Genomic DNA, 13,669 nt, shown 5'->3' on the forward strand with positions numbered 1-13,669 from the left:
GATACAGCCCACATTTCATAATATTCTTTGTCATCAGTGTGATATATTGCCATTTTTTTCTATCTTAAAGAAACAGATTAAGACCAGTTAAGTAATACATAAGCATATTTTAATTTTAATTTTGGCCTGAAACATTGCTTCACTTGTATACAGTGTTGTTGTTAACATGCTGCAGAACACTCCTATATCAGAGATGTGTCAGGCACCCTTCACTTTCAACTTTCAGGAACCTCTTGAAGAACTTTTCATGCTGGAAGTCTTTGGAGCGGTTTAATTTTTAATTTTTTGATTAGCTGCCCACTTTAATAACTATCTGTATTTTTTAATGTTGTCTTATGTTTTAGAATTAGACACTGCCCTGATACTTTATGACTTAGAGGTACACAGATACTTTGATAAATAAATAAGAAAGAAGAGCATAGCTCAAAATGTGCACACACAATGGGATTTTTGAAAAGGCAATACATCTGATTTCTCTTGCATCCATAGATGGTTTCCTCTCCTGCCACCCCAACTTATTTTGTACCTGCATATGAAGCCATCAAAATAAATCAGCACCTGCAAAACTAACAGGAAGACCAACTGCGTGAGAAGCTCGAGAAAACAGGTTAGACTTACTGAGATCAATGCTTTGAATCTTGTTATAGCCTATATAAGTCCTTCTAATTCCAGATTTAGATAATCATTTTTCATGTTTTCTATGTTTAACTGTAACCATAGATTATTTCAGTAAGTGCACAGTAAATGAGGGAGAACTGTTTATCATAGACATACAGTAATAATGAATGAGAAATCCCTAATTTTTCTCTCATTACTGTACATCCAAAAAAGAACACAGAGTACAAAACAAGTCTCTCCTGTAAAATTCCCAATTCAATAAATCGTCCCTAATGAAATCAAAACTGGCATACATGACTGAACTGGTACAAACCAGATCCAAGGCAAATATACATAAATCAAAGACTGAAGTTAGTTTTTAAGGAGACTGAAGGTTGCTTGAGCTGGTATCCCTTTCCACAGAGCCAAATTGGACCAGGAGGTAATGTGAGCTACTAAATAAATCCAGTTGGTTCCTCAAGCAAGCTTCTTATAATTGTGAGAAAAGTCCTTATAATTGTGAAAAGCTTTTCTGCTACAGACTCTGGACCCATTTCATTGAATGGCATTTCAAGTTATCACCTGTACCACATGTCCACTCCTCCGTTCCTACACACAAGAACAGGAAAGTGGAAGCATTCACATTGTGACCTCATGTTTTGTCATGGCTCATTCTGGACAATTTAAACCATGGATTTAGGACAGGAGTAGGTAAGCTTGTTTTGGGCCAAGAGCTGCCTTCCCCCTCCAGGGGTGCATGATGTTAGTGGGTGTGGCCACCCCACTCTCTCTCTCTCTCTCTCTCTCTCTCTCACACACACACACACACACACACGACATGTATCAGTTCTTGCGGCCTCTCTTCTCATCAAATTAAAGATCTGAGCAGGGAGGCAACAATTAACATCCCCATCAGGGTCCTCAGTGTTGTGTTTAATTTTTTCTGTCAAAATCAGGGGGAGGGGGAAGGGGAAGGGAAATTTGATTGCAGGCCAGATTAGGTCCGAAACTGAAGGTTATCTGAACTGTGCCTTTGGAGTCTTTTGAATTTTGGTAGCTTCTTGTAGGAAGCTTATGTACCGGTAAGTACTGGTCTGGGGTGCTGGTTGTCTGAAGAACTGAGTGCTGTACCGTTATCTGTACTGAGAAGCTGCAATATTGCTATAGCAGTCATTTTTGCAGTCATATTGACTGCAGGCGTCCACTTACAACTTGGCTCCTGGTGATGCTTCTGCAGAAACAGGTTCAGAGACCCATCAGCCATCTGTCTTAAGGGGAGCCCATGTGTAGCAAGCTCCCTACTCATGCCAGAGGGAGCGCCAAAGCATGGAAATTGGAGCTTGCCTCTTTCTTTCTTTTTAGGGTGGCCAACTCCATGAGGCTCTGCTGGGCTCCCAGTGCGGAATCAGGATAGCCTTTTCTGGGTGGACCGTTGCACCAATGTTACCCAGGTTTTAACAACACAACAAATGGTGAACAAAACCAAAAAGCAAATCCCTTCACCCCATCGCTGTCAAGTCCTCCCTTTTTAAAGGGAAATTCCCTTATGCTGAATAGGCTTCCTCGCGAGAAAAGGGAAAACTTGACAGCTATGCTTCACCCTCAGTGAGAAGGCTCAGGCAAGGAATATATGAGTCACAACAAGAAGCCTCTTTGGCTTTAAGTGTTGAATTACTGCAGTCCCAGCAGTGGGGGACACAGAAGGAAAAGAAGAAATGAATTAAAGGAGGGGAAGAAAAGGAGTGATATATCTCCCCACATGGCCTTGGTCCAGTATACCTGAAGGAGCATCTCCACCCCCATCGTTCTGCCTGGACACTGAGGTCTAGCGCTGAGGGCCTTCTGGCGGTTCCCTCGCTGTGAGAAGCCAAGTTACAGGGAACCAGGCAGAGGGCCTTCTCAGTAGTGGCACCCGCCCTGTGGAACGCCCTCCCACCAGATGTCAAAGAGAAAAACATCTACCAGACGTCTGAAGGCAGCCCTGTTTAGGGAAGCTTTTAATGTTTAACAGACCGTTGTATTTTAATATTTTGTTGGAACCCGCCCAGAGTGGCTGGGGAAACCCAGCCAGATGGGCGGGGTATAAATAATAAATTGTTGTTGTTGTTGTTGTTGTTGAATACCTTAGAGATCAGACCATCCTGCCTACTTTCTGGGATCAGAAAGAGATGCCCTTCCCTTCATCCTATCTAGGACGGAAGCACATTGAGTGGGACAAGGGACAGGGTCTTCTAAGTGGCTGCACCCACTTGCCTGGTGAAGTGCAGTTTGCTCCCTCCCTTGCTATTTTCAACCTAGGGTTGTTTTCTGCCATTGTACCCCATGAAGAACCATTCCTTTTCCAACCTACCCACAACTCTCTGAGGCAACAATGTGCCCTGGACTTTACAAGAATTTCCCTCTCTCCCATTTCAGTTTTCTTCTACCACTAGCTGAGCCTTAGAACCAATTGAGAACAAAAGTTTGTAACCAAGTTGGACAAGGAAGAGGTCTGAGTGACTCAAAGAGTTCTCAAAATCATCCTGAGACCCAATGGCTTAGCCTGATAATGGACAAGATAATAGGCTACAAATATAAAGGAGAGAAAACATCTGTACATTCTTTCCCCTGAAAGAAGGGCAATGTGTTTTGATTTACTGGGATCTAGATTTAAGTCCCACATTAGGATATGGCTTCTAACTGCCAGGATCAGCATAACTGTGGGACAGACTGTCTAGAGGAGATGTAGAAATCTCATTCCTTGGAGGTTTTCAAAGCAATATTAGACAAATATCTGGCTAGAACGTCTTAGGTATTGGGTTTCTTGCCCCAGGCAGGGAGTTTGACTCAGTGGCTGCATCAGTCCCTTGCAAGCCTGTAATTCACAATAATGATGTGTGCCAGTTGTTGTTTCTCAGCAGTGGACTGACCATTGCACATTCAAACATGCGCTTAGACTGGGCAAAGTGCCAGGCATCAAGCCTTAGAGATGCAAATTGTGCTAGTCCAAGCTAGAGTGCTGAGAGAATTGTATCAGAGGCAATGCTATCTCACTGTATCATTACAAAATGCAATCAAATAGTTCACAACATTTTCTTGACCAAATATGTGTTAAGGACCCTGCACTACCTCTTCCCAGCATATGCATGCATTGTTTAAGACATCTGAACCCAATTGCCCACTCAGTGCCTATACCAGAGATGAGCTGCATATTGGCCATATGTTGTTGGGGTACAGTTCCCATAATCTCTAACAAGAGTTGAAGTCCAATAACATTTGACGGTCTGCAGGTTTCCTATCCTTGACCTATGCTGGATGTGTACACACTAGACCTGGGAACTGTAACACTGATGGGCAAACTACAGTGCCCAGAATTCTTTGAGGGGGGGGAATGTGCTTTAAAGGTACAGTGTGTATACAGCCGCAGTCCATCAGAAGTCCTTTAAAGTTGAGCAGAATAGTAGCTTTACATGCTCAACCAAACATCATCAGTTCAATCACTTTATTGTCCTTCAGTGATTTATTTAAACCAGTGATAACCAACTTTTTTCAGCTGGCTTCAGATGAATGGGATTTCACATTATTAATGAGCTGCAGATTTCACAATTCAAAGGGAAAAAGAAATGTTAAGATCAAACTGCATAATCAAAAGAAGAAGAATGTGAAGCTGGAAACAGCTTTGTGAGACGATAGGGAAGCCTTAGGAATCTATTCCCTGGCAGATCAGTATGTCTGTATTTGCAAAAGGAGTAACCACATCTACTTGGAGAAAGTTAGAACTGTGTCAGAAATCAAGTGCATCTAAAGCAGGGTAATTTCTAATTTGATTTCTGGCTGTAAAATTGAATGTGTCTGCATGCCTTACTCCTTTGGGCAATTGCTATCATCTTCAACCACACTTCAGTCTCTCTGGTGCCATTACAGAGAAAATGACCATAGGAAGGGAGGTCGGGCCATAGGTCCTGCAGCTGCTAGTTTGACAAGCAGCAACTCTTTGGTGTCTCAAGCTGCAATCTTTCCAGTATTTTCCCCCATGACTTGAAACTGGATGGGAGGGCAGGTCTAAGAGGTGAGATGCTTTTCCATTGGTGAAAATGCATTCAGACTCTGTGGGATCATGGTGAAAAATGACAAGTGTTTCACAGTCGTGACCGTTTCATCATATTTAACAAAACATTTTGTTAACAGTAGCTATTTTTGCATCCTTCTTGTTTTGTTGTAATTTTGTTTGGAAGTAGCCAGGGATGAATTCCTACTTTGTTTATTCTAGGAAATGTAGCATGAAGATAGGGCTAAAATTGTCCTTATTTTTCAGCTAGAAAATGACAGTACGACATCTGACAAGTTGATCTTTAATTTGAAATAATTGGGAGGAGGGGTTTAAGGATTCGTTTGGCATTTCCCACTTCTGCTTCTTGAGATCCTTTAAAGTTAACTAGAGATGCCAGAAACTTTATGAGTGCAAAGCATGTATTGTACCACTGAGCCATGCGCTCTCCCTGAACCTAGGAAGCTGTTTCTGCCTCAGGGAACTAACAAGCATTAGAGGCTAGCCCATTAAAGTGAATGGGGCTCTGCTCCACTCTGCCTTTCGCCTGCTTCCTTACTTAACAGCAGGGGATGGCTCTGCTTGGCATTGGCTCTGGCTCCATGTGCTGTTGGTCTCCTAGACTTCCACATTACCAGTCCCAATGGGCACCAGCCATGACTGCTTATAATATTTTATTATTCATCTTCTTAATTTGGCACTGGATTTCAGTGGGTGTGTGAACTTTACAACACTTCTACCCCAACAACCCATATTTGGGGGAAATATTCCTAAAATAGAATACTACTACCACTACTACTTCTTGTTGTACTAAGATGGGCTGCCAGGTGTCGAATTTAACAGTATAAAAAATACTGACCCTACCAGGGTTTTTTCGTGTGCAGGAAACTGCCTGGGAGAAGGCCATGAAAAGATGACAAAGGGGGAGGTGAAGTGCCATTAAGAAAGCTATTAAGGATACTTGAGACAGCAAGGGAGTGGAGCCCTTCTTCCACTGAGAGATAGTTAGCAGAGAAAAAGCAGTTGAGTTTAGGATTGCGGTTTGCCTGATGTGAGCTAGGAGGGAAAGGTGTCAGTCTGTAAGCAGCAAGCTGGGACAGAGGGCCATGGCTGACTTCTGCTGGCTTCCAAGCTGTGGCTATGGGAGTGTAATGCTGTGAGCCCCTCTATCATAGGCTCAGGTTGTATATACTGTATGTGGAAATAAACCATAGGTCATAAAGACACCAGTTTCCGCTGTGCCACATTTCCAAAAGGGTAAGTGCCTGGAACTCCCTAGAATATTGCACTGCTGTGGAAATTGGCAGTGGTGTGTAAAATTATTACCTGTTCTTTGCCAGCAGGTTCTAGGACAGGTTATAACAATTACAAAAAATCTGAATTAAAAACAGTTAAAACAGAAAGATGAGAAATACCTTGACCTGAGACTCCAGAGTACCACTGTCAGTCAGCATAGACAATACTGGACAGATGAACATTGTAAGACAATTTCCTAGAGTTGTTCGATAAATGGTCTTGGCCACATCCAGGTAAAACAATATCAGGTAGCAGGACCCTTCAGCCTTTCTGCCTGAAACCCCAGAAAGCCATTGCTGCCAGAGGAGGCAATACTGGACTAGAACAGAATCAAACTATTTATCTGGACATGTAGACAAAAGTTATCCAGTAAATACGATGGCAATTATATGCTCATCTGCCATAGAAATATTACTGTAATAATAAGCATTGGCTACGAAAGTGATGATGAATGCTTTTTATGACTATGACCTGTTCTTTTTCTGAGATTGTGGTAAATAATCATCAAACTATTGTCTATTTGACATCTGCCCAAAAATAGTACATTCAGAAATGCTGGTTACATACTCAGCCTATGTGCTTCAGAACAGAAACTTGGCTGATGCTGGTGCTACATTTGCAATTTTTGAGGGATTAACACCATGAGTATTCCCTGTAAATATGCATAGTTACCAACCAGAGCAGGAGAAGCCGATCTTATTATACAGCCAGGAATCTCTCACAATATCCTGTTGAGGAATTTGCCCACAGTGGGCTTTAAATAGTGACAGGCATACAGGAAAAGAGTATATGAGCGGTGTGGGGATACCACCTAGCTATTTCTGGCATATAAATTGCCCGTGGGCTGAGCTGTAAAAATTTAAGTACCACTCAGTGCTCTCTAGCAGCCATTCATTCCTTTACCGCACACCAGAGCATCATAAAGTAAGTACCTCTTTGATTCATTCTGTAGGGCAGCAGCCTAGTCTAATGTCTACAGATACATAATAGATTCAAGAAAATTAAAAGTGACATCTCCTTTCCACTCACGAACTACCCCTTAGTGTTAAGATGCTTTCAGGCAACCAAAATTGACCTTGAATCAGTTTCACCAGAATTGAATTAAGACATAAATATGGGGAAACGTCCACACACACACACACAACACAAACGTTTTTCTGCAGTGCAGCACTGCAAAGTTTAATTCCATTTTAATGAGAAAGCACTGAAGACGGATGGATTCTTTGTAATATTTGTCTTATTCACAAATATACCGAAAGACCTTATTGGAAACAATAAGGCTGTTTAAAGACTCCTCGAAACAGGCAGTCGAACCATCTATCCTTCATTTGACTCTTAGGTGGTTACAGCTGCAGACTCCCACATCTGCACTCCAGCTTTAGCTAATGCCAGCTCTCTCCCCCTTGCTCTAAATTCAAACAGAGAAACTGCCTGCAACCTGCTCCTCTGCTGCCTCCACCCCTAGTTTAAGGGTGTTGACTTCTGAAGGCTGGAGGTAGGTTCCAGGTTACCAGGAAAGCCTATTCAGGAGCATTCTTTTGACAAGCCCCTGACTATCCACTGAGAACACATTAGCCGAACAAATGATGGCCACCAATTGTCTGTATTAGTATACAGTAAACACATGGCAAAATATTAATTGGGGGCCAATGCCTACGATTGCTTTGCTCATAAAAGGCTATTTTTTGCGTTGGGGTTCCTTGGAAGCTTGCTGAGGTTCCTCTGTGAAAAGATCATTGTGAAGGACAAGCCTCCTTGAAAAACAATCCGCCTGATGCTGATGGCAGGGGATTATTGGATGAGTTTTAGGCATGATTGCAGTTCAAACAGGGCAATTTTAAGTCCCAGTGGTGGCCAAGGTGAACAAAATCAAGCATTAGAAAGGGGCAGCAGGGCTGTGCTTCAGGCCACATGCCTGAGGCTGTGGGGTCCCCCTGACCACACCCCCAGAGGAATGGACATTGCAAGGGAAAGCCTACACCCATAGACCTCTATACCCATAGACTTTTCCCATTTTGTGGAACCTCAGTCATTCGGAGTTCCAGAGCTCAACCTGCACACGGCTTCTCCCCATGGAGACTTTCACACACGGCATAATGAAAAGGGGTTATTTTGGGGGGGGGGTATTTTATCTGGTTGTCAATATCAACGTTTCTTCTTTTCAGTAACAAGATAATATGAAATTGAACTTATACAAACGGGGGGGGGGGAATGCATCATATTCCTTAGCAAGTTGTACTGTATATGAGTTGCAGATTTAAATTTAAAGATAGTCCCAGCATAGAAGGTCTGTCCCTTTTATTTATTTTGCCGCATTCCCCCTTTGGAATTGCTAATAGGCCACCACATAGAGCTAATTAGAGGGAAATATGTTGGACCACTTACCACTGCAACCTGCTGTTAAATAAGTAATATATCAGTGCAATTTGCATGCATTTTCCTCATTTTCATCCCTCCCCATATTTGCCTGACAGTAATATGGAGTAAGAAATAAATCTGCCCCAAAATGCCACTCTTATCTAGAAGCCTTTCAAGTGAATCCCGTGTGTGTGTGTGTGTGTATGTATACGCCATAGTCGCATAATAATGAGGAAAACACTTGCTCAGTACCACTTACCGTTCTCACATAATGTGTACCACAAATCCTTTGTATGGAGCCCTGGTGTGACCTCACAGATGAGATCAACACATGCTTTGGACGCAGGAGGTCCTTGGCATTTCTGGTTAAAAGGGGTAGGATGCAATTGATGGGAAAGACCTCTCTCTGTTGGAGACCCAAAGTGGCTTCTGCCAATTGGAATAAACCAAGTGTGAGAAAGCTATACCTCTCATCATCCCTGGCCATTGGCCATCCTTGCCGAGGCTGATACCGGGTAGGAGTTGCAGTTCAGTAACATCTGGAGGGCCAAATGGTCCCCACACCTGGAATAGACAATAGTGATCTAGATGGCCTGGTATAAAGCAGATTCCTGTGTTCCTGGTGCAAATTAAGCTCTCCTTGCCATTCTTTTTTGTTGCATTTACAGCATGTAAATGTTGAGGGAGAACAGAATACATGGGGGAGGGGGGAGTCACCAGTCATGAACACCACCACTGTTAATATGGAAAGGTTGTGTCCAACATGGTTGTAAAGTTTAGAGATGCCGAAAGACACTGACACTCTCACATCATCACAAAGATTGCAATTCAGGCCTTCTCATTTCTTGAGCCCATAACTAATCCACTCGTGCATTCTAACTGGATAAAAAGGGGAAATGGAATGCAACTTGTTTCCTGATGGGATAACCTGCATGCAGGTGTTAACGCCTACTCCTGTTGCCATATTTCCCAGAAAGAAGTCGCTGTAGGTATTGCCCACCCTTCCAGGTAATCTCCATATAAATCTAGAGATTTATTATGCATGCCTCCTTAAGTCCCCCGTCCCCCCCATATGCTCCACTTCTGAACAGAAATTTCAGAACTTCAGAAATCAGGAGCACACTGGAGCTGGATAATTATACTGTACATATATTCTAAGTGGGTTACATTTTTACCTGTGGAAAGATCAGCACAACTGCTCAACTTCTGCCAAGCCTCTCTGCAAATCTGGACCTTCAAAAGAAAGTGCTTAGAGTTATAAATATTTTTTAAAAAAACCCATCCATTGCTAAGCTTGCACACCAACATACATCTATCTTTCTTTCTTCAAGACGTGCCTGTCAATCCCATCCCTTCATGTAAATGTCATTGGAATATTCAATGCATTCATGGAGCACAGATTATCCATGGGCCTCTCCTGAATCACAATAAACACAAGACTCTGGATCAGAGCAAGTATTTCCCAATAGCCCATTCATGAATCTGACCCTATTTGTCCTTCTGTCATTAAAAAGCCATGGAAGTAAAATACTAGTAAACACTCATAAATGATAGAATAATGTCCAAACCAGAAACATAAGGTGACCAACTGGGTTTTAATTTTAAAAGAGGGCTACGTACTAGGGAGTGATACATATGAAAAGATCAGAATATCATTGAGTCCTCTGTAAATTAATCAAGTGAGTTAATTCACAGCAAACATGCACTTGTTTGATCATCTTCCCCACACCAATTTAGATGACTGCTTCTCAGCCAGTAGGTTGTGGCCCTTGTAGGCAGGAGAAGCCACACCTGCCTCCTCTCCAGATTCAGCAGCAGATCTAAATGTAAGGAGTGGAAGGTGTCTGTGGTGCAAGCAATCTGTCAGCCTTAATGCAGCCCCATCGCAATTCAACAAGCCATAGATCTTGGCTGGATGGTGAGGAGAACCAGCTTTGTCCAACAGTTTCAAAATCTACTGTAGAGGGAGTTCCATCTAAATCCTTCACTTAGGGCAAATAATTTAAATGCCAGATATTAGTCCTATACAAACAAACCCACAATGAGGATTAGATTGGAAAAGGATGAATTTTTGTTTAAGTTTTCCTAGATGTTTGGATTTCACTGACCTGATCCACATACTTTAGATAGATTTGATGAGGCATATTGAGAGAATGAATGTCAACTAGCACTAAAATCATCTATACCGTTTTTGTGATGTTGCATAAATTGTTTACAACTTGTGTTTCTGATCCATATATACTTCCTGAATTATTCATCCATAGACTTCTATCTGGAAGGACTCTGATGATCATTCACTATGAACTATATATATAGGCTTGCAACACAAAAGAATTACAGGATTACAACTCCAGCAGTGATAGGTAGATTGAAAGACAAACTCATTATGATGATGAAATCTCCTATTCTTTTGCTCAGTATAATGTATTGCTTGTTCATGGCTGATTGATATATAAGTCAGATTAACCTTTAATTCTGAAGTAGCAGGTTTTAAGGGTCAGTGCAGAATTTCTCTATATCCAACATACTTCTTGGGCATTTTGACTCTTTATCAGTGGTGTCCTATATTTGAACTCATTTTTTCCTTATACATACTGTTGTTGTTTTAAACAAAACACCCTTAAGCCCTTGCCAACACACTCATGGATGATGGGAGTTGTAGTCCAACATATCCCTCATCTTAAATAAAATGAAAACTAAACAATTCCTATTTTAACTGAATAAATATAGTGGACCTGGGGCCTATTTCACAATTGTATCTGGAACAAGTATTCAAAGGAAGAAGAGATTTAATTTAAAAATTAACTCCATAAGCCCGAAAAGTGCTAGTCAGGAAGTTGAATATGGCCTGGTTTATGTGATCATTTAAGACTGTTGCAGCCACACGTTCCCTCGCGTTTCCACAGGTTAGAGCAGAGCTTTGCATGTTGGTAACACACTTTTTAGACATGCATCATTTCACAACACAGTAGTTCAGTTCGGTGCCAGATTTACGTATAAGCTAAACAAGTTATAACGTAGGGCCCCACTCTCTTGGGCCCCCCAAAAAATGTAAAGGAAAAAAACGATGTACATTTCCAAAATATAAGATAAAAAACAAATAAAATAAAACATACAGCAACAGTGGCAAATGGCTTTAGAGACCTATTAGGTCCATAAATTACCATATAGCATATTTCTAGTTACGGGTAGGTAGCCGTGTTGGTGTGCCGTAGTCGAAACAAAATAAAAAAAATCCTTCTAGTAGCACCTTAGAGACCAACTAAGTTTGTCATTAGTGAAGAAGTGTGCATGCACACGAAAGCTCATACCAATGACAAACTTAGTTGGTCTCTAAGGTGCTACTGGAAGGAATTCTTTTATTTTATTTCAACATATAGCATATATTCAACACAAAAAACAGCGACAATTTGTTGTTGACAAAGGACAGCTGGACATATAAAGGGCCCCATTACCTTCAGTAGCTTAGGGCCTCATCAAACCTAAATCTGGCCCTGGTTCAGTTTTACTAGCAAACTGGAGTTTAAACTAACCCCTTTCCAGCCCTGGAAGGAGCACGGGGAACATTTGTGCAACACACCTACACACTGTGGCTGACACACTAATGGGTCATGACACACAGTTTGGAAAGCTCTGTGTTAGAGAGCCATGCAGGAGGGGAGGGAGTAGGTTGCAGGGTGTACACCACATGCCGAACAGAGCTGAGCCAAACATTACCCATATCATGTATTCGAATTCCTTTCTTGTAAAAATTGAAGCCATGGGTTTGGAACACATTGGTTTGGGCCACCACAGCAGCAGCGGGGGGGGGGGGACCCTGCCTGGCTGCACTGGGGAGCAGGGACTTGCTGGCAGCAGCCCCCTGAAGTCTGATGCCAGCTCCAACCCTTGCATCATTTGAACAAATAACATCTTAATGGTATATTTCATTTCAAGCAAGTGACCTGCGAGCTATGTTTGTGTTTAGACCAAAAAAAGCAGGGAAAACATTAGGTCAGTATCAGGCAGAAATGGCAACAATGAAAGAGAAGAATCATGATGAGTGTAAAAGGGGAGGGAATACAAGCAAGCAAAGGGCTAAGAAGGGGTATAATATAGCAGCTGTATAACATTCCTTCTACTGACGGCATAATTTCATATGCTGCAACTTTTCATATTAGAGTTCAGCCCAGACTAGTGTATTGAATGCTATGGCACAGTGACATTTGTGATTAGCAACATGTTGTATATTAAATGAAAAGTATTATTACTCCATTAATTGGGCAGCTGGTGTGGGAAGATAGTCTGACAGACACAGAAGCAGCCAACCTGAAGGATTTATTTTTAAAGGCATATGAGATACAAATATGCAATAAACAAACAACTCTATAAGGCAGAATTAAATCAATTTGCAGTTTCAGACACACCCAACTTTTCACCATGTTATTATTGCCTTAGATTACTATTCCTCTAGTGCCATTTTTAAAATTGATTTATTTTTTAAGAACTTAAATCAATAGAAGTGCTGTATTCATATTATGATGAACTAGGCTGCCTGGACTTTGGTGTCTATAGCTACTCAAGTGAATCTTGTTAGATGCACATAAATGGATAAAAGGTCTCCGTTCCAAATATGAACAGAGAAATTGGAATACTGCTGTATCCTATGGAGTTTGGAAAAGCTTCTGCTCAGCAGCTAAACATTCAGCTACAACAATATGAACTTAGACACTGAACCCCCAGTTTAAATTAATTTCACATTCCTCTATGGAAAAGCAGGTATATTAATATCTTCACATAGCTCACTTTAGACTTATTTGCCCCCTTAACTCTGTGATTGATTGATTGATTGATTGAGTGAGTGAGTGAGTGAGTGAGTGACAGCTGCCTCCTTGAACCGTTATAAGGGTGGAATGTGTTAGTATTTCATTCTCTCATTGCAGGATCATGTGATCCTTATTTACATTCTATGAGCTAATAAAAAACCCAACTAAGCAAAAAGTTTTTTCTCATAAATTGGATATGACTAAGTCCAACACAGGTTCCTTTTCCCCTCCAAGGTGTACATGCTAGAGAGGGACCAGATTTCGATCTTTCTTTTCACCATATATGTCATGCTAAGAACATGTGTTATATGAAATGGTCCCAAGTAGTTTTCCTCTGCAGCATTTTACAACTACAGTACAATATACAACTATAGATTTATCACCTAACAATGCTCATTTTTACCTCTTGGGTCTTGCTATGAAATTGTGAGTTCCTAATTAGATATATTCAAACATGAATGTGCATCCTATATGTTAACAGTGCAGAAAATTTTTGTTGTTGTTTTTGCATTCCTTGGTTTTAATTGGCTCTGCTGGGAATATATTGGCTTAACATGTTTAATCTGTATGAATAAATTCACCTTTA

The sequence above is a fragment of the Zootoca vivipara genome, chromosome 2, assembly GCF_965207765.1.
Source record: "Zootoca vivipara chromosome 2, rZooViv2.hap1.1, whole genome shotgun sequence".
Classification (NCBI taxonomy): Eukaryota; Metazoa; Chordata; class Lepidosauria; order Squamata; family Lacertidae; genus Zootoca; species Zootoca vivipara.